General features: G+C 39.1%; 1 protein-coding gene across 10 annotated transcripts in view; it reads left to right on the top strand.

Annotated features, from left to right (window-relative positions):
* Window positions 1-7,479: 7,479 nt before the first annotated feature.
* The window catches only part of UBAP2 (ubiquitin associated protein 2), a 128,773-nt gene continuing 109,023 nt past the window's right edge, over window positions 7,480-27,229 (top strand). For 7 of the 10 annotated variants that reach the window (XM_078152999.1, XM_078152997.1, XM_020978906.2 and 4 more), the window contains exon 1: window positions 8,320-8,421. The gene's annotated coding sequence lies outside the window, so the exon portion shown is untranslated. Of the gene's footprint in view, window positions 7,622-7,969; window positions 8,044-8,319; window positions 8,422-27,229 lie in introns of those variants that run through there. The other 3 variants (XM_078152992.1, XM_078152993.1, XM_078152994.1) reach the window with 3 other exon arrangements.

Genomic DNA, 27,229 nt, shown 5'->3' with positions numbered 1-27,229 from the left:
AAATAGAAAATGAGCAAAGAAAGAGTTCCTTATAATTTTAAATGGTGGAGAAAAACTGAATCAGCAAAAGTATCAGAAACACCACAGATGGAAAAGGAAACCAGTATCTCCCCAGAGATGTTCTTAGATTGATAAATTAGACATTTAAAGAAAAAACATCAGAGGGAAGACACTGATGCTCAGCTCTAACTTTATTTCTGCTTTCTGCAAGGGAGAATGATCTTAAAACACTGGAAAAGACAGAACAAAAATGACTAACAGGAAGTCAGGCTAGGATTGACACCTACAAGGTAGGATTGCCTACTGACACCCACACCTACACATACCCAACACACCCACAACAGACCTGGCACTAACACTTTCAAAGTAGGGCTGAGAAAGAGTAGGCCAGGAATACATCCAGGAATAGTAAAAGGAAAACTCAGGAATGATGATCATCAGGCTATTGAAAGACAGAATCTACTCTGATCAAGGACTCCATGCTTTAGGGCAGCTCAAACAATCCTGGGGTCAAGGCAGTTGCTACATCTCTTTGGGTAACAAGGTTGGTTAATCCTGGATATGAGCCACTCGGATGCTTTTATGGGGAGTGTTAAGATCTTGCTCAGGAGGGCCTGATGAAATTCCAGTCCCCAAAGTCACAGGAAGGGAGCTGCTGATAAACTGGGAAATTTCTAGCCTGAACTGTTCTAAAAGTAATGGGGAATAAATGGCAGGCCCTTTGGTCTGTGTTGCCTAGAGCACAATCCATGGACTGCTGAGCCTGGGCCTGGGTCACTAATAGGAAAAGAGATGACAATGCTGAAGGGCTGGTTGATTGACAGATGCAACAAAATTGATGACAGAGCAAACTTTAGGTCTCTTAGTCACCTACTCTGTGACAGAAGTTGGGGATATTTTTATACAAATCAATAGACAAATGGGAATTTGTTTTGCTTGACTACACATATTTTTACAAGGGTTTTCTTTTTCTTTCAATAAGGGAGGTTGAAGAGAGAAAAAATAATTCAAAAATAAAATAATTTTTTTTTTAAAGAGCAAGAAGGCAGTGCAGAAGGGGTACTATGCAGTAAGAGGGGATATGACTAAGGAATAGACAGCCTGTTGGATAAAGACTAGGCCTAGGCCATAAAAACTAGAGTATAATAATCAGCAGTACTAAGAAAATCAGAATACCAAATTAAGGAACAGCTTGAAGAATGTTAAAAAAAAATGAAGAACTTAAACTTAAATAAAAAAAAGAATGAAAAGAAACCAAAAAATGAAGACTATGGAAACTACAGTAGAAAATCCTCAAAAAATCCACAGAAGCAACTAATAGCAGACTCACTTTAGCAAAAAACAAAATTGTACTTAACACAGAGTAAAGACAATAAAGTCTTTAAAAATTACTTACAAAGTACAGGAAAACGTGCATGTTTTGATCATGCCTCTTACAGTATTGTCAGGGAAATCAGGATGCTGAAGATGGAGGCCTATTGGTTCATAAAAAATATCCCAGCATCCTCCTTGACCTCCCACACACCATGATTTTGCCCTGATGTTAGGGCTGCTAGAGGGGCTGGCCTTGATTTATAAGCCTGTCTGTGGACTTGTGGGAACAAGAAGCAGAAGTGGCAGCAACTAGCATCAACCAGGAGAAGCAAAAGCCATGAAAGACGCTTACAGGAAGTTGCAGGACCAGAGTTTAGGAGTTGAGGAAGTACAGATGAATCATCCATGAGCCACATGAAGTGGATTCTACCGTGATGAAACCATGTCCTCCATAGCTCTTCCACAGATTTTACCTTCAATTCCTACAATATTCCAGTTCTTGCTCTCACAAAGTCAAAGTTGGGAGGGATATGGAGACAGAAATGACAAGATCTGGCAACTGACCAGATACATGGGGGTGAGAGTGAGGACTGGAGGACATTGAGATGATCAACCTGGAGCACTGAAGAAGATGGTTGTAATAGGGAAGTTCAGGAGACAGGTGGTTAGGGTGAAAAGATAATGACTTCTGTTTTGGACATGCTGAGTGTGAGATGCCTATGGGATATATCCAGTTTGAAATGTTCAGTTGTGTCTGACTCTCCATGACCCTATTTGGGATCTTCTTGGCACTGGAGTTATTTGTCATTTCCTTCTTCAGACTGTAACCATGGGAGCTGATGAAATCATTAAGTGAGAGATGGATATAGAGAGAAGAGGACTTATGACAGAGCCTCAGGGGACACCCACATAGAAAAGGGCACAACATGCATGAAAAGCCAGCAAAGGAAGCCAGGGTGCAGTTGGACAGTTAGGAAAAAAGCCAAGAGAGAACAATAGCACACAAAAAAATTGAAGAAAGTGTATCTTAGATATGTTTTCTAATATATATTATTCTATATATTTCTGCATATATATTATAGCATATAAATTATATAATATATAAATTATAAATCTATAAAATGTATTATTATATATTTATATAAATATGTTTCTAATATATATTAGAAAATCCAAGGACAAGTTTCTTTTTTATTATTATGCAGCCTTTTGAAACTCTGGTGAAGTATAAAGATCTTAGGAAATGCTTAAAGGTTGATGAAGATAAAGATGTAATTTTTTTTCTATCCAAATTTCACATGCCCCCAAGTGGTCTGTGGACAAAATACGTTACCAGTCTCTGATCTCTAATAAGAGAATGGTTCATAGTGTTAAATGCTGGAGAGGTCAAGATGGATAAAGATTGAGGAGAGGCTATGAGATTTGCCAATTAAGAAAACACTGGTAACTTTGGAAAAAGGAGCTTCAGTTGAGTGATGAGGTCAGAAGTCAGACTATAGAGGGTTTAGAAGAGAGTAAGAGGAAAGCAAGTAGAGGTACCAATTATATACTAAATGGCTTTTTTCAAGGAGTTGAGCTGAGAAGGGAAGGAGGATCCAGTAAGAATTTTTTGAGGATGGGGGAGTCTTGGGTGTGTTTGTAGGCAGCCAAGGAGGAAAAAAATAGATGGGAGAGGTTAGGCATTACAGATCAGAGATAATCTGCTGGAGAAGATGGGAGGGGATGGTATTAAGGGCACTCGTAAAAAGATTGGCTTTGGTAAGGGAAAGGGCCACCTTCATCAGAGACTGCAGTGAATAAACAAGAGATGAAAGAAAGAAAAAGGGAGGTTTTAGCAAACAATGTAAATTTTTTTCAGTGAAGTCTGAGGTGAGTCCTTCAGGTAAGAGGGTAGGGGTAGGAAATACTTTGAGGAGAGGTTTAGATTAATTCAGTGTCAAAAGGAATATGTCTTGTCTTGTCTCTGAGAACTAATATAAATTTAGAACTGGAAAGGACTTTAGAGATCATCTTATTCAACTTCTTCCTTTTACAGATAAGGAAATTTAGGTCCAGAAAGTTTATGTCTTCAGGGTCATGGAAATAGTACTTTGGAGTAGGTCCAAATCCAATTTGGTAGTAAATCTTGGGCACTCTGAATAAAAAACTAATTTTCCTTTAGTTGTACCATACTCTAATCAACATGTGCACAGGAACTAGAATTATACTCTGCAATCTTATCACCACTTGGGTCAAGGCTTTTCACATTGTGGATGCTTAATAAATATTTTGTCAAATAAATGAAGTCTCCCTTTCCATTTGTATTGCTTTGGTCCTTATTATTACCTTATTATTAATATTACTGTTATTACCTGTGATCAGTACAATATAAGAGTCTTTCCACCTCTACTCTGAACTATGCACCAATGCCAAATAAATCTTTCTAATACCCATGTATGATTGAGTATATTCCTATAGCAGACACCTGTTTAAAAATCTCGGTAAGGGTCCCTACTTCGAATGTTAACTTGTTATTCAGACCTTTATATTTCAGGTCCATTTCCCCTCCTACACTCCAGTCATAACGTTCTACTTGATCTCTCCCCACCACCAACACCCCTTGCATTTTTTTATTTCTGGGTTTTTACTCATGACAGGGGCATGATATCTTTGATGGGAATGACAGGAATGCTAGCACCTTTCCCTATCAGTGTTTCTGCACTTCTTATCAAGTCAAGAACATTTGCACGTTTTGTAAAGTAACAGGTGAAAAAAAAAAAACAAGGAATGAGAGAAATCTTTCTGTCCACATAAGTGATAGTGGGTGGCTCAGTGACTTTGAGAAGGGAGGAGAAAAAGACACTTGCCTCAATCCACAGGAATCAACTGGAAATGCTATGGAAATGAATAAAGAAGCATTTTACAGCAGCTGCCTAGTAAACTTGAGATACCACTGTGAGGCAGAAAAAACAAACAAACAACTGACCAAATAATGAAGGGATTAGCTTTCAGGGATATGTGTTTGCAGGATTTCTACCAAAGTACAAAACACCCTGGGAAATATGAAGGTTAACTATGCCAGTTTGGACAGCTCTCTCTAGGCTAGAAACACTAGGCTCTAGAATGTTACATTAAAGAAAATTATTTCTGGCAGATTTATACCTAAAACACAGAGTATTTTACATATTTTCTTCAACAGGTGTAACTGCTTAGAGATACTCTAATTAATCAAAACCAAGGCATTCTTCTCTGCAGTGTATCCTAAATGTGAAACATCAGCCCCGACATGTATGAAAAGGCACAGAATAATTTTCCTTTAGTTTATGAGGGATTAAGTAGAGGATATAGCTGGTTTTGGGGATCAAGCAAACCTGGGTTCAAGTCAGCCCCAAAAGCATAGCAGCTAAGACCATAAATTGTTGTTGTTCAAATTTGGCCTCAGATCCTTACTAGCTGTGTGTGACCCTGGGCAAGTCACTTAACCCTGTCTGCCTCAGTTTCCTCATCTGTAAAATGAGCTGGAGAAGGAAATGGCAAACCATTCCACTATCTTTGCCAAGAAACCCCAAAGGGGTCAGGAATAGTCGACCTGACTAATATATCTTAAGATTTCTTTAAGTTTGCATCAGTGTTAGTTTAAGTATTATACTCAAATCAGCTACAAAGGACCTATGAAGGAAAATCTACCTATCTACCTCAAGAGAAAGAACTGAGAAATAGAAGTTATGTATAGTATGGTTTTATATAAATACATATATGCATACACACATATATACCTACATATATATACACACACACACACACACACATATACACATATATCTCTGTCCACGTTCTCTAGGGTGAGGTGGATGGGAGGAGAAAAAAAGTGCACAGCAGAAAACAAAAGAAAACTTAGAAAGAAACAGGGAAAAGCAGCTTGTTTTGAAAACAACATGCAGTGTTTATTACATAGTTTTTTTAAAAAAAAGTAAGCAGTGTGAAATGAAGATTCATGGCTTCATACTGAATCCCTTCTTTGTGTTGTGCTGTGTAAACAGAAATTTTTTATTTGGTCTTTTTATATTTAAGTTCAAAATGAATAAAATTTTAAAAAAGATTTGCATCAGTGGATTACATTTCCCCATCAGATAAAATCGCGGGTCTGGACTACAAAACAATTGAGATTGATTCTAATGCAGTGGTTAATTTTTTTAAAGTATGCTTCTATTAAATGCTTTAGTGATTTCTTCCTCTGCCTGGACTGTTGAGTAGTATGTACTGGATGGTGCTAGAGCTCACTGCATTGAAAAGAACCTGAGGAGATAGTTCAGGCTCCAGTACTACAAGGCTGTTCAGCCCAGTGTCTAGAATACCTTCTCAATGTCTGAAATTTATTGAAATTCTAGGCTCTAACACCGGGGCTCTTAAGATGGGGTGCATTGTTTTAAAAATACAAGGTGTCTCCAACGTCTGAGTGCAGTCCTGTGTGGGATGCCACTCAAATTAAAAAACACGCTTAGAGATTTTTCAAGGAGAAACAGAAAGTTAATTTATTATTTCAAATCTCAAGTTTCGGGTGTCCCTCCACCAGTATGCTCTGATGAAGGGAGACAGAGAGCACAGGAGCTAAGAACCAAATTAAATAGCTCTAATGGGCAAATCCCCCCTCCCACCAACTGGCCAATGTTTGGCTCACAATGTATGGAAACAGAAACCAAAACAAAGAGATCTGTATTTAGCCCCTTAGTTTGCTGAAGTAATACCAAAGAAGCAATTAAAGATGTGCAGTCAGGCTAGACACTATACTGTACAGCCAGGTCACCATGATGGAAATATAGCAACAGGTGCATCAACAAAATATGGGAGGTGGGGAGTGTTTCAAAGGTTTAACAATGTCATGGGGGGTGTACCTGGGGCTAGCTAGATTCCTATAAATCAGGTGATTTCCAGTAAATCGAAACTTAGGCCTGTCAGGCTGCTACGCCTGCCTTGAGTCTAATAACAAATTTCTTTTCATTCTTCTAAGAAGTCTTCACAGGACCCCTTATCCCACTAAGCCTTATCCCAAACCTTAATTACACTGAGGAATCTTCACTGGGACATCCCATTCATAACTATATTAAGACTCTGGGGACACCCAATAAATATTTTGATAACTTATTTCAATACTTGTTAGTTTCTTTGGAATCTTACACACTTTAAGCCCTTAAGAACAAGACTGATTCCATAAACTTCACGGGACTGCCAAGAGGTCCATGACAAAAAAGGCTAAGAACTTCTGCTCTGAACAATCTGGAAGCATCTTATTACAATGGATAGAGTTTGCCTTACATAAAGCAGTATACTGACTGAGTGAAGTAGGGCAAATCACTTAACCTCTCAATGTCCCAGTTCCATCAATGGCCCCTTCAAAAAAAAATTAAAATTCTACCAATCCTCCAAGGTCATAGCAACATGCCACTTTCTCTCCTCCTTCTAAATATCTATTGTTTGTTAAAGTGAAATACATCATGGATGGTTGATGACAGAACGCCTTATTTTTGGGTTATCTGTGCTTATCTTTCTTCCCTTACTTAAGAATGGGATGTATGTTCTTAATTTGCCCAAATTAACGAAACTCTCACCTAGAGTCAGGTCTTCGGTTTAATTCTCCAAAGACCCAGGGCAAGGAGAAATTTGGTTCAAATTTGCACGTGAAACCAGAGGAGAGGAGGGAACTCCGGACTCCAAGCCCGTGGCGGAGACGCGATGAGGCGCTGTCCGGCGAAGGGGAGTCTGGATGGCCTAAAAGGTCAGATGAATGGGAGGACGGACGGACGGACATAGAAGGATGGACAAATGGTGTGGGGATGGGGCGCATCATCCGTCGCATTCCTACAGCTCTCCCGTTTGGGTCGTGAGAGGCCGGACTTAGCCAACTTCTCCAACGAAGCGGAAAGAAATGTTTTTAAGGTCGCGGGGTCGAGGGCAAACAAATAGGGCAGGTGGATGAGGAACCTGGACCTAAGGCAACTGCTGGAAACGTGGCGAGGGGCGCAAAGCCCCCCGGGGGCTCCGGCGCGCGCGCCCCTCTCTCCAACCCCTCGAACGTCACTGCGTCTCCCGGCATCCCCTGCGCTGGGCGGACGCACCACCGAACGTGCCCAGCGCTGGCGCCGAGCCTCGGCTCTCTCATTGGTCGGGGCGCGATGGCTCCCGGAAACGGGGACTTTCCTTCTCTTCACCCTCCCACTTCTCTTCGGGAACGCTCCGAACTCTTAAGCACTACCTGCCAAGGCTGCTGACTTTCGCATTCACATAGCGCCTTAAGGTTTGCAAAGCGCGTTTTCCATACACTATTTCTGAGGTAGGGTATTATCCTCCCGAGGGTGGAGGGGAAAACTTGACACTCAGCAGGGAAGCAGAGTGACTCGTCCTGTCACTTACAAGTGTCATAGGAGGCATTTTAACCGAGGTCTCTTCCGACTCCCGGTCCAACTCTTTACAAACCACCATGCTCCCTATTCGGGAGGGGTGGGGGGGTGGAGAGAGGGGAGGAGCGTCGTAGTACGCGGTTTTGTAGCTGTGCATGTCGGGAGTGGTAGTCTCTTGAGAGTGCCGCGTTGGGTGACGGTTCTTTCTGCTTGGGACATGGCCCTTAGTCATGTGATCGAGAAGCCTGCGGTCCGGGGCGGAGGGGGGAGGAATGAGGGGGAGGGGAGGGACTGCCTGCCTTGTGATGTCATCGCCTCGCGACATCGAGTTGGAGTTGTGGGAAGCCTGACTGCGGTTTGTAACATTATTCCTCTCAGTCCTAATCCTTATGCCTCCCAGTCTGGCCCCACACACCTTCCCAGCTGTTTTCTTCACCACCACCCTCGTTGGGTGCTTCTCAGTTGGTTGTTCGGTGTCTGGGCGGGGGGGTGGGGAGGTGAGGGCACAGCGGGTGAGCGTGGGAGGGGGGAGGCGCGGACTAGCGCGTGTTCAGATCGGGAGGAAAGGGGGAGGGGAAAGAAGGCGGGAGGAGGGCTCCGCCCCAGGCTCCGCCCTTGCCGATGACGCGGCACGGTCACGTGACGGGGCCCCGGCCGCCGCTGCTTTGTGAGAGGCACATAGGCAGGTAACGAGCGGCGGCGGCTGGTCCGGGGCGCGGCGGGAGCAGCAGCGGTAATGCCTTCCGTCGTTTCACCCTCCTCTTTCGTCTCTCTTCCCCCCCCTTCGCCGACCATCTTCGCCGAACCCCAGGTTCTGCGGACCCCCTGTGGTTCCTCGGGGCCCTGTCCTACCCACCCCTTCCCCAACCAGGCCCACCTTCGTCCACGACCTGGCCTCCCACCCCACCCCGAGGCCTGCCTTCTCCTTGCCCACCCGCCAGGGGGAGGGGAAGGGCTAAACGCCCCTCCCCCTTCCTCGAGACTCTGCTGCCTTGGTCTCCCAATAATTGCACATACTCGGTGTTTTCCTACCACACTCTTACTGTGGGCATTTGGCTCCTACAGATTCCCAGCTACCCTTTTCTCAATCCATCATCATCCTTCCTAACCCCTCCCCTCCCCCCATTTATCTCTGAGGTCGCCTTTTAGCTTTCCCTATCTGGGCACTCCACCTAAGACATCTGTGTTTCCAGTTTCCCGGACTGCCGACTTCCCCATACATCTATCTACTCCATCCACCACTGGGAACTGGTTTTCTTCTTTACTACACAGTTGCCGATCTCTACTCTGGAGGGTGTGGCTTTCTGCACTCTTTTCTTTCCCACCTAAGTACTTCAGCTTACCCCTACCCTGGTTTTCCCAGTCTTGTTCCTGGGTCCCGGGCTCTTTTCGTCTCAACTCAATATTCTGAAGTTTAGAGCTTTCAACTGTATTTAAGTATTCTGAAGTTTAGAGTTTTTAAGTCTGATAAACCTCTTTTCGATCAGTCTTTCCGGTGCTCAGCCTGAGTAGACGGGTGAATTTAGTTTCACATACATTGACCTATGTAGGTTGAAGACAGTGTTCCTTAAAACTTCTTATAGAAGTGCAACTTAATTAGCCCTCTTAAAGTGTACTCACTCAAGGAGTCCAACTTTATCAGTTTGTTGGATCCTAGTGTTCTCTCATCTCCTTTCACAAACTCCTTGGGGTTCAGCTCAGCCCTACTTTCCATACTTTTCCCCTGGTTTAATTCTGGCTCTCAACCTAATTAGTTGCCTAGCCATCTTCTCAAGTTACACAGCTCTGATCCCTCCTTGACATCTACTGAATTCAGTTTTTCTCTAGGGTGTGTGACTACTCCCTCCTGCTTATCCTGACTCTAGTCACTCTCTTGCCCTGGTAACAGCATGACCTAATAATATTCTCCCCTTCACTCCCAGCACTATCGTTCATGTGTATTATTTTCCGTTTTCTACCCTGGTTATAGGTATTTTGATTATATTCAAGATTCATGTCATTTTTTTCCCACCTGAGGATGCTGTCAAACCTTTAACTATTTTAAAAAGGAATCTAAAGGTCTCTCTTTTTTTTTTAGGGCAGGGAGAGGCACTTTAACTCCCTTGGTACTTCTTTTCCTAAGTAATGTCCACTGTTTCTTTCCCATTCTCGTTCATATTTACTGTTTTTCTCATGTTATAGCATGATACCCATTTTTTTTCCTGAGAATGCTAATTAAATGAAGTTTTTGTGGGGGGGTTTTGCCTTTTTTTTTTTAATTTGCTGGGATGGAGAAGCTGTACAGGTCTCTTTACCACTCAATTTCTCATACTGATATTAATACCTCAATTTAGCAAGCACTCCAAAAAGAAAAAGCAATGTCATTGAGCTTATGTTTTGGGGGTAGGGGCTAGGGCATGTATGTAGAAAATTGAACACATAGTAATTTCCCTGGAGATCTGGCACCCCAAGCTAAGGGGGAGACGTTAGGATGGGCTTCCTCTATGAAGTGACCTCTGAACTGAGCTTTGAAGAAAGTTGGGGATTCCACCAGGTGGTGGTGAGAGGAGAGGAGGATCCAAGCATGGGGAACATGGAAGGCAAAGGCATGAAGACAGGAGATGGAATGTCATGTGGGAAAACCTGTAACCGGCTAGTTTGGCCGGACATAGATGGTAGAGGAAAATTTCTTGAAATAAGCCTGGAGCCCAATTGTGAAGGGCTTTAAAAGCCAAGCAGAGAAGTTCACATTTTAACCTGGAGGTAAAAAAAGTGGCACCATAGATTCTTGGGCAGGAGAGTCACATGGTGAAGCCTGTGATTTAGAAATATCATTTGTTATTGTTTGAAGGATGAACTAAAGAGAAGAGAGAGGCTTGATGCATAGTTCCGATTAAGGAGATCATTGCAATATGGGCATTTGGGTGAGTTTTGTGAGAGAGAGAGATAGTGGATGTAAAATTGTCTTCTGATTGGCTGTAACTTGTGAGGGAGGGGGAAGAGGTGAGGAAAACCCTGAGGTGGTTAAACCTGGGTGACTGAAAGGATGTGATGTTCTCAACAGAAGTAGGAAAGAGGTTTTGAGAGTAAAGTTGTGTTTTGGACATACTGAGTCTGAGATGCCTGTGAGACATTAATTTGGAAATAACCAGTAGTTGGTGATGCAGGTGGAGCTCAGGAGAGATACTGGAGTTGGCTAAGTAGGTCCAGGGCTACCTGAATAGAGGTGATTATTTGAATGAACCCTTAGGAGCTTATGAGATCACAGAAAAAGTATAGATAGCTGTATGAGACTTCTTTCTTTTGGTTATCTTTATCCCAGGTAATCCCTTATTTTGGGAGATGGGGGTGGGGAACAGAGGAGTTTTGCTCCTTTACGTGGATAACTAGAATTTCTAACAATAGCTGCTTCCCTTCCCTCCCCTGCAGTATTGCACATCTTTTTTTTAGGATCTTGAATTAAATCCCTTTCTGTGACTACTGGTTCCTTCCCATTACCATGAAGCCTTAATACCAGGCTAAAGATTTTTGCCCAGCCTCATGCATTTGCTTCTACTTCACTGAAGTTTTCTTGTAAAGAGAGTGATACTGGTCTTTTCCATTCCTGTTGTCAGAGTTAAGCTGATTTTTATACTGCTGCTAATTAATAGTGGTTATTTCTGTATCACATAAAGCACCTCACCTACTACTTAAAAGATTCAGGGTAGGGACAGCTAGGTGGTGCAGTGGATAGAGCACCGGCCCTGAAGTCAGGAGGACCTGAGTTCAAATCTGGCCTCAGACCAAACACTTGACACTTAACTAGCTGTGTGACCCTGGGCAAGTCACTTAACCCCAATTGCCTAAAAAAAAAAGGCAAAAAAAAAAGATTCAGAGAAGAAATGACTTTTTATTAGACTATGCCTGAGAAGAATAGGAAAGTCATTTGTTCTGGGTGGATGGGGGAGAGGAAACAAGGAGGTCATAGGAAATGCCCCTAAGGATTGCTTCTTACTGCTTCCTACTATTTTTCATTTTAAATATAGGAGGGAGAATGTAGTTATATAGGAGCTATCTTCTGTGTAGTGTATTAAGGACATCTCAGCTCCTTTCTTGGTAAGAAGCAGAGAAATTAAGGCCTGTTAAGATTTCTTTTTGTTTTTATGTGTCCTGGATTTGATGATGGTGAAAGAAATGGGATACTTCTTAAATTTGTGATTCACTTAACCTGAGTGTGTTTTGTACTTGAGTAACAATAGAAGCTGGTCACACTCTACCCACTCAAACTGAAAGCTGGGTATAGACAGCATAAACCTGGTTTTCCCAGTTAGTGGCCTCAGCTCTGCTGTCAGGATGTATGGCCTTAGCTTTAAAATGTTGCCCTGCAATTGTCAGGGCTTAGTCCTTTAATAGTTCTAAAGTTACAATTTTACTTTGTTTCAAATTATTTCTTTTGTGTAGGTGTTTAAAGCTTGCTAAGAACTCTAAGAACATTCTGAATATGTTTAATGCTTTAGGAATATCTTCTGCAAAACAGTGTGACTGTTTTACAGTGAATGTGACTGGTACTTCTTTTTAGTGATTTTTTTTTTCATTTACATCTGACCCTCCCTGAGAAAGTGAGAGGGACCTTAGAAGCTGTCTAGTCCAGCCACTTCATGTAACATATCAAGAGAGTAAGGATTGAGGAGATAGTTGAACGAGCTCATGCAGGTAGTTAACATCAGAAGTGGGATTTGAACCTGGGTCCTTTGTCTCCAAATCTACTGCTGTTTACACTGTACCACATTCATTGTGGTCATTTTACATTTTGTTTTCTTCTGCTTATTTCATATAAACCATGATTCATACAAACCACATTTTTAAAATTCTCATTTGTTATATTTACGTAACAATAGTATACATTCATATGTCATAGTGTTTTCAGTGCATTTCCTAGTGAGTAGTATTCATTTTGTTTCCAGGTCTTTGCCTCCACAAAGAGTACTGCTTTAATATTTTATTAAATATTGAAACTTTGTCTTTCGCTTCTTTGGGGTATGCATCTAGTAAAGGGGGTTGATGAGTCAAAGAATTTTGACATTTAAGCCATTTTTCTTGCTTATATCTAAATTGATATCTAGAACAGCTTCACCAACACTAATGGTATGCCTCTGTTTTCATAGTCCTGCCCACATTGACTATTACCATCTTCTATCATCTTTGTCAATTTGTATGGTGTCAGTTAATTTTTTTGTGTTTCTTTTATAGTAATTTGGAGCATATTTTTATTTAACCATTTCGAGTTTGCAGTTCTTTTGAAAACTTCATGTCTTTTGACCACTTATCTATTTGGATGGCTCTTGGTGCTAAATATTTGTGTCATTTCTTTATCTGTTTTGGGTATTAAGAATTCTTCATAATATTTGATGCAAATATTTTTCTACTCTTCTAGTTACATGTTCACTGATTTTATTTGTGTAAAGGCTTTTAATTTTAGTAGTAAAGATTCCCTGTTTTATCTTTTATGATTTCCTCTGTCCCTTTAGTTAAAAAGTTTTCTCCCTAGCCATAGTTTTGAAAGATACATTGATTTAATTTTCTTGTAACTTTTTTGTGGTGTGACTTTCATTTTTGGTGTTTATTGTGATACATAGTTTAAAATGTTGACCTAAAACCAATTTTTGACAGCTTTCCAGTTTTCCCAGCAGTTCTTGTCAAAAAGGGAGACCTTACCCTAATAACTTAATGTTCTTGGGTTAATCAAACAGTTGGCCCATGTTTTGGATTACTTGTGTTCTTTCCTTATCTATTCTTTTTTACTGAGATACTTGTTCTTTTTAATCAGTACAGTTTGATAATGTTATGTTCTCAAATCAGTGTTTAGAAACATATCCTTCTTTGCAAATCTTTAATCTTCATGAAAAATATTCATTTAAATCACAGGCTCCCAAACTTATTTGGCCTACTGCCCCCTTTTAAAAAAAAATTTATTCAGCGCCCCCCTGGAAATCTTACAAATTATGAAAGAAGTCTCAGATTAAGTGTAGAGTTGCACCTAAAGCTACTACCACCCATCATTCCAGCACTCCCAGGGGTGGTGGCGCCCACTTTGGGAACATCTGATTTAAATCATACTGCTATATTAGAAGCTGGTTGTTAATCTTCTTCTAGTTATTAGGTCTTATTTTCTTTTAGGCAGGTATAAGGCATGTAGGATGGGTATGCTGCCTCAGACACTAGCTGTGTAATCCTGGGCAAGTCATTTAACCTCTCTTGACCTCAGTTTCCCTATCTGTAAAATGGGAATTTTTGTGAGGAGTAAGTGAAATAATATAGGTAAAGCATTTTGCAAACCTTAAAGTGCTTTGTAAAAGTTAGCTATTTTAACTTTACTTTTGTCTTCCCTACCTAAAGAACTGTTCCATATACTAAAAAGAATAAAAAAGTGTGTGTGTGGGAGAGCATTTCAGCAAAACTAACCAGCAAATCAACCAAATCTGACATATGCAGTGGTCAGCACCCATATCCTCTCACTTCTGTGATGAAGGAAGGAGGTACATTTTCTCATCACTTCTTTGGAACAAACATAGTAGTTTTAATTATACACCATTAAGCTTTGTTTTATATGAGGTTTTTTCCCCTTTTACATTACTTGCTATTACATATGTTGTTTTCCTGATTTACTTTCCTCTGCCACAGTTCTTATCTTCTGGCTCTCTTTGATATTCATAATTTCTTAAATTGCAATAGTATTCAATTCCATTCCATTATATTCTGTTTGGGGACACTACTAATAAAATGATTAATGCACATATAAGACGGTATATGATCAAGTGATGAAAAGATACAAGTACTTGTGGATTTGAGGAGAAGAGAGATTGATGTAGGCTGGAATTGTCAAAGTAAGCCTTATTGGGTAGAAGTTGAGTGATTCAAAGGAGGGGAAGGGTGTAGTTCCAAATTACATTCCAGGATGGCTGGAACAATTAGTTCACAGCTCTACTAATAGTGCATTAGTTTTCCTATTTTCCCACAGCCTCTCCCCAATGCCTTTTTTAAAATTCATATCTGATGAGTGTAAGGTAGTACCTCAGTGTTACTTTAATTCACTTTTCTCTAATTATTAGTGATTTGGAGCATCCTTCCTATTACTGTACTTCCTCTTAATCCTTTCCTTTTCCTGTCCCTGCTTATTTTTTTCTGTTGAATTCAATGTATTTCTGTACCAGAATTCTTTGTTGTTTCCAGCCTTCCTTTATCCAGTGGAGAGCAATGAGATTCATCTGATGCTTCCCTATCCTTTCCTTCATGTTTATATATTCTTTTCATGTATCCTTATTGTGAAAATAGCAAGTTCTGCTCCTTGTTCCTACTTTCTAAATTAGCATGTTCCTTTTACCTTCTTTCCCCATGTCAGACTCTCAGAACAGCCCCAGTCCACCCTCAGGTCGTCTGTTTTTCTCAATACACTTAGAAGGCATTAAAGTTTGAAAGGAAGATGTTTGTTTTCTATTATTAGAATGTTAAAACTTCATCATTGAGCACCCTTACAATTACTCAAATAACTTACCTTTCTAGACAACTTAACTTTTATGTTGGCATTTCAAAGTAACTGCTCATCTCAGGGCTTCTTATCAGAAATGCTTGAAAGTTCTCTGTTCCATTTGAGATCCTTTCCCCCCACCCACCATAGAGTTATTCTTAGCTTTGCAGAGTCAGTTATTCACCATTTTATGCCTATATATTTCTCCTTTTGGAATAGAGATAGCTATGTGGTGAAGTGGACAGAGTGCAAGACCTGGAATCAGGAAGGCTTGTTCAAATCCTGCCTTTCTCAGGCACTAGCTGTGTGACCCTGGGCAAGTCACTTAATCTCTGTCTCAGTTTCCTCATTTATAAAATGGGGATCATAATAGCATGTGCCTCCCAGGATTGTTGTGATGGTTAAATGGGGTGATATTTGTGAAGTGCTTTGTAAAGTTTAATGCTATATAAAACTAGCAATTATTGTATTCCAAGATTTCTTCTTTATAGTAGAAGCTCTGCCTGGTCTTGTTTGATTCTGACTCTTTGTTTCTTGGTATTTGAACTCTTCTGGCTGCTTGCATTTTTTTCCTTTTCTTTGAAGTGGAAGCTGCTTTAGATTTTGGCTGTTATATTACTGGAATTTTTCCTTTTGAGGTTTCTTCTAGGAGGTGATTGGTGGATTCTTTCAAGCTTCACTTTGCCCCCTGGTTCTAATAAATCCAAGCAGTTTTCATTTGTGATTGTTGAAATATAGTGTCCAGCCTTTTCAAAAATTGTTTTTCAGGAGTTCTAGTGATTCTTAATCACTTATTGACCTGTTTTCTAGAACTGTTTTTTTATATCATACATCTTATATGTGTTTTTATTTTTAATTTTTTGGTTTTGTTTCAGCATTACTTGCTATTTCGTAAAGTCACTGACTTTTCTCTTTTCCATCCTAATTTTAGTGAGTCTATTCCTTGGATAAATTATTCTTTTTCTAAATGTTTCCTCCAGAGGTTGGTCTTCACTTGGGTCACCTGTTTTGTGCTGACCTTTCTATTTCCTGAAGGTCTTTGAGGTATCTAGTTTTGGATTTTCAGGGCTATCCTCTATAATGTGTTAGAACTTAAGCTCCCTGGGTCTAAGTTGTGCCAGTCCAGATTTTGCTTCTAAGTTCCATGCTGTGGGTTTCTCACCACCTTGGGGTTTTCTCTGGGAAGCTGTTGGCTTTTGCTGCCTAAGGAGGTCTGTCTTTCTGTCTATCTACCTCCTCCCACCCCTGCCTGGTATATCTCTATGGGTATATCTATCTATCTATCTATCCACACATATATATCTAGGGGTGTGTGTGTGTGTGTGTGTGTGTGTGTGTGTGTGTGTGTGTGTACATATATATATATATATATATATATATATAGAGAGAGAGAGAGAGAGAGAGAGAGAGAGAGAGGGAGAGAGATATCTTTAACTCAGTTTACAGAGATCAGTCTATAAAGTATGCAGATGGGTAGATAGTCTTGGAGACTACTGGAGTCTCTGGCATATTCCTTGGCAGGTCTGGAGGCTTTCTGCTTGTTTGCCTAGGATGGTACTGGCTTTGATAGTGGGCCTTTTTCCTTTTGTCCTTTTGAGATTTAGGTCTACTTTTTTGTGTAGTTCTTGTGTGGAAGAAATCACTTACTTGGGTTTCTTAATGGATTTCTTGGTTTTTATTTGATGTGGTATCATTTGCTAGAGTAGGTTTGTGAGAGGTGAACTGCCTGTCTCTCTGTTCAGGCATCTAGGCCAAAGATATCCTTGTTGCTTTTTAAGAGATGTTTTATATTGATGCTTAAAAAACAACAACAGTGCTGTCATTTTCCACTAATACCATATTGCTTTCAAAAAGGTTGAATGAATTCACAGTTCCACCGTTAGTAACCTGCCTCTTTTGTTGAAGCTGAAGTAGCATTGAGTATTATGTAATTAAATGAAGCAAAATATATGGCACTTTGCAAACCTTCAAGCATAATGTAAATGTTAACTATTTTGTCTCTTTATTATGTTTACTAATTTGATGGGCATAAAGTGGTATCTCAGTGGTTTATAGTTTTAATTTGCATTCTCTGGTGATTACATGGTTTTTCTTGTTAGAGATTTTGAACACTTTTTCATGTGGTTGTTGATAATTAGTGTTTCTTTCCATAACTTTATATCATAGTATGGTTTTTTTTAAGTGCCTTCTTGAAATAACTGGAGTCAAGATTGGGAAGGGAAGGCAAGCCAGAACAAGTCTGATAAACTGGGAAAGTAAGGAGGGATTTAAGACCAAATTTTGGGGACTTTGAGGCAGTGGGAAGGATGGAAGAAGACAGGAGATTGTGATCAGTGAGAGAAATAATTTATAAGCTGAAGTAGAGCAATTTTGTGTTAGTGAATTTAAATTAAGGTGTAGCTATGTCAGATTGAGGTAGAATCATGGGAGTTGAGATTGATGGCTTGGGAGAAGTCAGGGAGTTGGATCACCTGTGTGAACACTAGAGTCAGCAAGAATGTTGGAGATTGTTCTCTGGGTATTAATATTTTTTTTAAAAATATAAATTTATTTATTTTTAGTTTTCAACATTCACTTCCACAAGTTTTTGAGTTCCAAATTTCTCACCCCTCCCCCCACCCCAAATGGCATGCATTCTGAATACCTCTTCCCCTAGTCTGCCTTCTCTTCTATCTCTCCCCCCTCCCTTCTCTTATCCCCTTCCCCTTCTATTTTCCTGTAGAGCAGGATAGACTTCTGTACCCCATTTCCTGTATTTCTTATTTCCCAGTTGCATGTGAAAACATTTTTTTTAAAACATGAGTTTTTAAAACTTTGAGTTCCAAATTTTCTCCCTTCCTCCCTCCCCACCCACCCTCATTGAAAAGGCAAGCAACTCAATATAGGTTGTACATGTGCAGTTATGCAAAACACTTCCATAGTAGACATGTGAAAAACTAACTCTATTTCCCTTAATCCTATCCTGCTCTCCCATTTATTCTATTCTTTCTTTTGACCCTGTCCCTCCTCAGAAGTATTTGCTTCTGATTGCCCTCTTTCCCAATCTGCCCTCCTCTCTATCATCCCCCTGCTGTCTTGTCCCCTTCTCCTCCTATTTTCCTGTAGGGTAAGACAGATTTCCATACCCAATTGAATGTGTATGTTATTCTCTCCTTAAGCCAAATCCTATGAGAATAAGATTCCCTCATTCCCTCTCACCTTCCCCTGTTTCCCATCCACTGTGAGAGACTTTTCTTTTCTGTTTTTTTTTGTGAGATAATTTACCCCATTCTACCTCTCCCTTTCTTCTCCGAGTATCATCCTCTCTCATCCCTGAATTTTATTCTCCAGATATGACCCCTTAATCTTCAGCTCACCCTGTGCCCTCTATCTATCTATCTATATATACATACATATAATTTTTTCCCTTCAACTACCCTAATACTGACAAGGTTCTCATGAGTTACAAATATCATGTTTCCATGCAGGAATGTAAACAGTTCAATCTTAATAAGTCTCTTATGATTTCTCTTTCCTGTTTACCTCTTCGTGTTCCACTGGAGTCCTGTATTTGAAAGTCAAATTTTCTGTTTAGCTCTGGTCTTTTCATCAGGAATGCTTGAAAGTCCTCTATTTCACTGAATGACCATTTTTTCTCTGGGTATTAATATTAAACAAGAAGGAAAAGTAGCATCAAGGTTGACAGATAATAGCATGGGGTAGGAGTTCTTAGAAATCTTTTTTTTGTGTGACCCCTTTGGTAATCTGGTAAAGAATTTGGACTCCTAAGAATAATGTTTTAAAATGTGTAAAATACATAGGATTGCAAGGGAAACTAATTATACTGACATACAGTTATAAAAATATGTGTTAGAAAAACCACCAAAAAAAAAGCCACCAAGTTCCCAAGATTAAGAACCCCCAGTAGAGAATTGGGACAGGTTTATGTTAAGAACTTTAAAAGAGGAGGCATTGCCTTTTTCAGTGTATAGAGGTGGGGAAGAGGGGAAGGTGTGCTGTAAGTGGCAGTGAAGAATAAGGAACATGTTAATTTTTCATCCTTCAGATTATGTAGAAGCTTCAGAGAAAAGCCAGATTTTAGTTAGGGCCGAGAGATGAGGTAAAAGAAGACACTGAAGATAATGGGAGAGTTTTTGTTTTAATAATGTAGACTGAATTGCAGTATGAATGGTGGTTGAAGGTTAACTGGGGAAAAAGATTTTCACACAGCTTCATGCTCCTGAATCACAAGATTAGAGATGAAAGAGGTTGGGATTTTATACGTATGGTTTTGGTGGTAGGGGCAGGCAGGGAAAGTATGGATATGCAGAAGGTTATAGGTTAGATCTACCTCAAACTTTCAAATTTCCAAATTAGAATGTTATGGTGGAACCTATTTTGGAGTATGAAAGGAGTGAGGGTAATTTTCAAAAGCTTCTGGTGACTGGGAGAATTCTGTAGGATGAAGGAAGCCTCTCTCTTTTTCTCTTAGCTAAGAGGATTACATCTACACCAGAACAAGGACAAAAGTTACGGATTTTTGGAGGGTGTTTTCCCTGCAAATTGGCTTGGGAAACTTGAAGATCTATCAAATGGCAAGTTTTGTTTGAGGTAGAAAAGTTATGTTCTGCGGTATTGTTAAACTCAAATAGAAATGGAGGTCACCTAACAGTACATAAGGATCCCTGTGGGCTGCATACTGACTTAGTTTTAAAATATATCTTTATGTTTTATTGCATTTTTACTTATTTCATTAAATATTTCTCAATTACATTTTAATCTAGTTCTGGCCACATTCAGGAGTGTTGTGGGCTGTGTGTTTGACACCTCTGGTGTACAGGGTATTTTAACATAATTATTAGATAACATCTGATTCTACATTTGAACAAATTCTGTATATTTAAGCTTTATAGTTTCCTTGACAGTACAAAACAAGTTTTGTACTATAAATGTAATATGGTTCTTGCACTGTACTCTAGTATGATTCACATAGGATTTAGTTAAAAAGCTTCTTGATTGTATTTCTGGTGAACTGAGAAAAATGGGTATTAGAACCAGAATATGGGGGAGAGTAGAGTCTCATAAGCTACTGCTTCCAACAATTCAAGAACTCTAGATATGCCTCAATCTTCGCTGGGTTATTTTTAGTATTTGTTGCTCCTGTCTGTTTCTATTCTAAGAATTCTTTGGAACAGTTTTTCAGGGTAGTTGAATTGAAGCCAAGGTTGGGGCGGGTACTTAAGAAAGGAGGTAGACTATAAGAATAAATGGTATTCCTATAGTTCAACAATAGTGTACTTGGCTGGACTTTGATAGTGTTCTGCTTTAGTAACAAAGCTCTATTTGTTTAAGAAAAAAACACAGTGTCACATAGAATTCCCGTCCTTAGGCTGCTCAAGGTCTTCTTCATGTTATGGTAAGTTGGGTAAAGTCAGTTTTGTACTCTTAATTCATTTGCCCTTGAATCTTTTCCATAATTTAATGGTAGTACACATGACCTTAAGGGCGTAAGTGTTCTAATAACTTTTTAACTACTGGAATTTTGAATTATGTTTTTAGATTCCCTCTTTAAAAGTTGTATGTAAAGTGAATATATTGAAACATTTTCCTATTGCTATAACTCATGGTTTCAGAGATGTTTTTTGAGAGCAGATTAGAGTCCTAGTATGTGATAAACCTGATAGTGCCTCTGCCTAATAGTCTACTTTTTAAATGGTGCTCTATTTCTCAGTCTAGAAAAAGAACACTTAGAAACAACATAATGGCTGTCAGATGGAAGGGGAGTTACATTTGTTCTGCTTGGTTCCAGAGATCAAAACTGGGAACACTAATTGGAAGTTAAAAATAAGCATATTTAGACTTAAGTTATAGAAAACCTTCCTGATATTTATAGCTGGCTAAAAGTAGAATAGGCTGCCTCAGGAGTTAGTGGGTTCCCCTTCAAAGGCTAAATGATCATCTGTCATGTATGGTTTTTTGGGGGGGGAAGGTGGGAAGTCTTGATAAGGAATAGGTTGGACTAGATGGTCTTTGAGAAACTTTCCAAGTTGGTGATTGTGTGATTTCTGAATGTTATTATAATCATTTTATTTTTTGCTTTTTGGCTAGGCAGTGGGGTTAAGTGACTTACCCAGGGTCACATAGCTAGTAAGTATCAAGTGTCTGAGGCCAGGTTTGAACTCAGGTCCTCCTGACTCCAAGGCTGAAGCTCTATCCACTGCGCCACCAAGCTGCCCCCGTAATCACTTATTAACACATAGCCGTTTCATACTAAAAAAAAATTAATTTTTATTGAACAAAAATTTATTCTCTTTTATGACCCTTCTCCTTTGCGGGGGGGGGGGAAGAAAAAACCCTCATAACAACTCTACAAAGTCAAGAAAAATACATTCCAAATTTGGCAAAATCAGAAATATGTTATGAACAATAAGTTCATCACTTCTTTAACAAGAAATAGGGAGCTTTGCTTCATTATTGGTCTTTTGAGATTGTGATTGGTCATTGCATCGATAGAGTTCTTGAGTCTTTCAAAGTTATTTGTCTTTAAAGTGTTGCCATGGTATAAATTGTTCTCTTTTGCTTATTTCACTCTGAATCAGTTCATACAAGTCTTTCTAGATTTCTCTGAAACTCTCTTTCATCATTTTTTACAATACCACAGTATTCCATTACATTCATTTACTATAATTTGTTCAGCCATTCACTGTTTGCTTGATGAGCTACCTCCTTTGCCACCACAAAAAGAGCTGCATAAATATTTTTGTATATATGTGGGTTTTCCTCTCTTTGATCACTTGGGGGGGGCATAGACTTATTTGTGCTATCACTGGGTCAGAGCTTATCCATGGTTTGCTGACTTTTTAAGGCATAGTTTCAAATTGCTTTCCAGAATCAACTATTTTACTTTTAGAAGAGAATGGAGTCAGATATCAAGAAAACAAAATGTAGAAGGAATTTAGTCAGGAAAGTTAAGTTGCTAGAGAGACCTCACAGAAAATAAAACAGACAATTTTGATTATATAAAATTTAGAAGTTTTTGCACAAACAAATCTAATACAGTTAAAATTAGAAAGGAAATGGGTAACTGGAGGGGGAAAAAAAGTCCAGGCAGCAAGTTTCTCTGACAGAGGTCTCATATTTAAGATATATAAGACACTGATCCAAATTTATAAAATAAAAGCTATTCTCCAATAGATAAATGTTCAAAGGAGCTCTTAACCATATGTAAAAATGCTTTAATCACTATTAAGTATATACATTGTGATTACAACAACTCTGAGGTTCTACCTCACTCATAAAATTGGCAGTGATGAGGAAAATGCTAAATGTTAGGCTGTGGGAAAAGTCACTATTAGTGCCAGTGTTGGTGGACCTGTAAATTGGTTCAGCCATTCTGGAAAGCAGTTTGGAACTATTCCTAAAATATGCAGTTGGGGAAGGGAGTAGGTATTAAGAGATACTGGTTGTAACAAGACTGTGTATATTTCAGTCAGTCAATAAACATTAAGTGCATACTGTGTTCCAGGCACTGTGATAAATGCTAGCGATACAAAGAAAGGAAGGCAGAAGTCCTCGCTCTCAAGGAGTTCACAGTTTAACAAAGGAAACAATATGAAGACAACTATGTACAAAGAAGATGTATATGGCAATAGTAGTAGAAGGAAGGCACTAAAATTAGGGAAGATTGAGAAATCCCTTCTTGTAGAAGGTGGGAGTTTAGTTGGGACTTGAAGCCAGGAGGCAGAGTTGAAGAGGGGGGAGAATTCCAGCCATGGAAAAAAGCCATGATCTGTTTTTTACTTTTTTATTTTTTGCTTTTAGGCAATTGGGGTTAAGTGACTTGCGCAGGGTCACACAGCTAGTAGGTGTCAAGTGTTTGGTCTGAGGCCGGTTGTGAACTCAGGTCCTCCTGACTTCAGGGCCAGTGCTCTATCTACTGCGCCACCTAGCTGACTTGCCCCACATCCATCATTGTGAAAGATGTCTTCTTGCTTGTTCCTCCGGTTTATGATCTAACCTTTTGTATCTTAAGTCAAGTATCCATTTGAAGTTTATTGTGATATATGGTGTGAGATCTACTTCTAACCTTAATTTCTGGCAAACTGCTTTCCAGTTTTCCCAGCATTTTTTGTTGAATGAAACGAGCTAGTGGTTGGGGTCTTTGGATTTATTGAATGCTGTGCTTCTGTAATCACTATGCTTCTAGGTATTGTGTAGCTAATCTAAAATTTGTAAAATAGTAAAGCAAATAGATGGCTGAATACTTGATTTACATAAAAAGAAGAAAAAAGTCTTGACTTTCAAAGAGCTTATGATAAAGTATTTAAGGAAGCAAGTGAAACAGCTAAGAAACAACTAGAGAATATAATCACGTCATGGTCAATAAGGTATTAACTACATAAAATGAAAAACAAAGGAAAATGTGAAAATGCTAAGGAATAGGTTCCAAGTAACCAAAGGGAATTGCATGTCCCTTCCCTATTGGGAAGAGGATTTAATTAAAAACTGAATGACTTTTTCAGTAAGCTCATATTTTAAGATTTCCTTTTAGATCTTAGTTTTTTTAGCAAACTAAAAATTCAGTTCTCATTCTAGGGAAGTTTATTATCCCCCTCCCCAAATATTTGCTGCATTATGATTTTTAAAAAAATTATACGTAGAGGCCTGAACATTTCTAGAGTGATATATTACCAGTTTTATAGCGAAAATAATTGGAAATGATTTCTAATACATGGAAATTCACTTTACAGATATTTTGCAGAGTACGCTAATCCTGTAGTGTGGTGGCTTTGGCTTGTTTTTTATTTGCACCTATAACTTCCATCTTGTCACAAATTCCTAATATAAATCTTCAAATTATATGAACTCTTACTCTTTGCACTGTTTACCCTGGCTCTGCTACTTGCCAGTTTTATCACCTTGACTTAGTCACTTAAACTCTGAATTTCAGTCTCCTCATCTGTAATATGGTGGTGGTGTTGGGTTGGGCAGTGTTAGAGAAGATAATCTTCAAGTTTCCTTCCAACTGAAATCCTAGGGATCCTGATGATGAAGATTTGGCTTAACCCAGAAACTCAGTCCAGAAGCCAGTTTTTAGTTTCTAATAAACACCCCCCCCATTCTACATTTACCAGTCTTCCATTTCCTTTTTTACTAATCTCTTTAATATTTCATTAAGTAGAAGGTTAAGCAATTTGTACCCATCCGGTACCTCAGAGTCATTCCTCATCACCTGCCACTTAGGGTCAGTCTCTCTCTGCCTTCCAGGGGTTGTCCACTTTGTCGTTTTACAGCAGTTGTTTGAGCTCCTATTCTCTTCTTAGTGGTGGAGGGTTCTATATAGAGCATTCTAGGGCTTCACTCAGAATTTATTGTTTGTGAATTTTCTTTCCTTGTACTCTTAAGTTGTTTGACAGATAATCATACACAAAAATGCTGTATCCTTTTCTATTAGTTATCATTCAAAGCAAAATTTTTGAATAATGGTGTGTACGTAGGAGCATTTTGTGGGAACATACCTTTATGATGGATTTTTTTCAGCCATGGACACAAGAATCTCCTAAAGATCTTTAATTCTTGTCAGAAATTGCAAAAGATATTCTGAGGTGAATATTAGGAAGTCAGGAGATATTCTCTGGAGAAAAGTAGGGTAGAAAAAGGAGCAGAGACTTTTGAATTGTGAGAACCATTAGTTATGATGGGGAGATTTTTAGAAAGAAACTGAAAGTTTGCTTAGTGACACCACCAAACCAAATTAAAAGCTTAACATTTTTGTTCTTAAAGGTTATAAGGTTAACTGCATATGCATTTTCACCATGATATGCCTTGACTTTAAAAAATAACTTTTTATTATAAGAGTATTAAAACTGAACAAACAAGATAATTTTGCTAAAAATATGAAGAAGCAAATAGACAAAATGTTAATAACAGTTTGCTTTGTGTCTTCTCAGCTTTTCTGTTTGTATATGTGTAGTTTTTTTTTTCTTTTCTTTTTTTTTGGCTAGGCAGTGGGGTTAAGTGACTGGCCCCAGGGTCACACAGCTAGTAAGTGTTATTATGTGTCTGAGGCCGGATTTGAACTCAGGTCCTTCTGAATCCAGGGCAGGTGCTCTATCCACAGCACCACATAGCTGCCCCATGTATATGTGTAGTTTTGTTAGTCTCATGAATTGCCTTTTCAAAAGGCTGTTTTTCTCCCCTTTTGGCCTTTAACTTGTTCAAGTGAAGCATTTGGTAGTTTTTGTCTGTTGAATACCATATTGGAAGTTGACTCGTTTTTTTGTGTCCCTTTGTTTTTATTCTTCCTCCAGAGGCAATATCTAGAGGCTATTAATAGAAGCTCATATTCATGGGGTCACGTACATATAGTTAAAAGAGACCTTGGAAGCCATTTAGTCACACTCCCCTCATTTACAGATGAGGAAATTGAGTGCCAACAGAGGTGAAGTGACCCCAGGTCACAAACCTGTCCTTTGATGCTGCTGCGTCTCTTGGCTCTTGTCCTGGATGATTTCTGTGGTATGCAGGATCAGAGTAAAGGCAGTGATCTAGAGAATATGCATTGCTAGCTTTTTAGGGGCCTTTTCTTCATCAGAACACCTTGAGAAGTGATAAACAGGGTTAAGTATGATATAATTGGTAGTTAGGAAGATATTTATTTAGTAAATGTCATATGTTAATATACATTTTTCACAAAATTGTTCTTATTGCTTCATGCACATGTAATTGGAACATATACTTGTGAAGTTGTCAGGGAGGAGTGAATATTTCTAGTTCAGTTAAAACATTCTCTAAATATCTATAAATGTTAGTAATGGTAGTCTCTTTAAATTAGCACATTTTAACTGATGAGATCTCCTAACCATTTAGCTAGCTCATTAACATGTCTCTTTGGAACAACTAAGCTATACTTTCAATTTAAAAAAAAATTTTCAGAGTTATGTATAGTGTAGTGTGGTAGCTCTAGATGTCAATTTATCTGCAACACATGGATTGAAGTTCTGCCCCCTGCCACTTCCAGCTTTGGGGATGCACTGGGATGCATTGCAAAGTATGCTTGATTTAGAGTAAGAAGACCTGGGTTTGAATTTGGGCAAGTTCCTTAAGTTCCATGGGCCTCAGATTCCTCATCTTTGGAACTAGAAGACTGACCTCTAAGGTCCTTCTAACTCTAAATCTGTGAATTCTCCTCCCCCTATTAAATAAAATGTGTTTATTGTTAGGTTGGGGTAAACTACCAGAAAAAAATACGCCCAACTAATAACGGAAAGAGAAGGGAAGAGAAAAGCAAGTTTAGGAGACGAGGGAAAAGCTAAGCTAACTATTGCTGTGCTTTTTAGATAACTGTTCCCTTACACATTGACTCCCCGTACATTGACATTGCTCAACTGATTCCCACGGGGTCTAAGAATTAGGAAAGGATTCAAGCCATGTCATTTTACAACCCTACCAGTAGTACCTCTAGTCAAAAAGCACTCTTTCTTCCTCCTTACTCTACCTTCCTTTAAAAGTTTGAAAACCAAAATATCACTAAACAACATTTTCAAAAATGTCAGTTTATTAGGGCTCTTTTAACAGGTATCCTGTACCTAGTGCTACTTGATTTTTGCAGAAATATTATTTTAGGTAAAACAATGTTATGAGAGGCAGTTCTACAGGAATAATGTTTGGGACATTTGGCAGAAGGACAGATATTATGGTGCATTTTGGTCAAAATATATTAACAGTCAGTATTTTTCTGTGGGTTATTTCTGTATTACATTCAGATACAAATAGAGATATAACTGCCATGCATCTGATTGCACTAGCTGGCCTGCAGAGTCCCTTCTGTCTCTAAATCTTGTGACCACTTCTATGCAGTATATATGTATCCTTATCCCCTAGATAAGTGCCTAGCTCATATAGACTCTTAAATAAGTTCTTGTTTATTGATTCTAGCCATAGGGTTTCCTGTTAGTGAAGTTTCATGACACTGTAGTAAATGACATGTTCTTCCATTGCCAGCACATAGTTAAGGCTTTCCTTACTTGGTACTTACATTAACCTCTTGACTAGTTTTCCCACGTAGAATCCCTCTTTC

The sequence above is a fragment of the Phascolarctos cinereus genome, unplaced genomic scaffold, assembly GCF_003287225.1.
Source record: "Phascolarctos cinereus isolate Bilbo 61053 unplaced genomic scaffold, phaCin_HiC Scaffold_4;HRSCAF=312, whole genome shotgun sequence".
NCBI lineage: Eukaryota > Metazoa > Chordata > Mammalia > Diprotodontia > Phascolarctidae > Phascolarctos > Phascolarctos cinereus.
The sequence above is the reverse complement of the archived record's forward strand: the minus strand, read 5'-3'. Positions and strand labels throughout refer to the sequence as shown.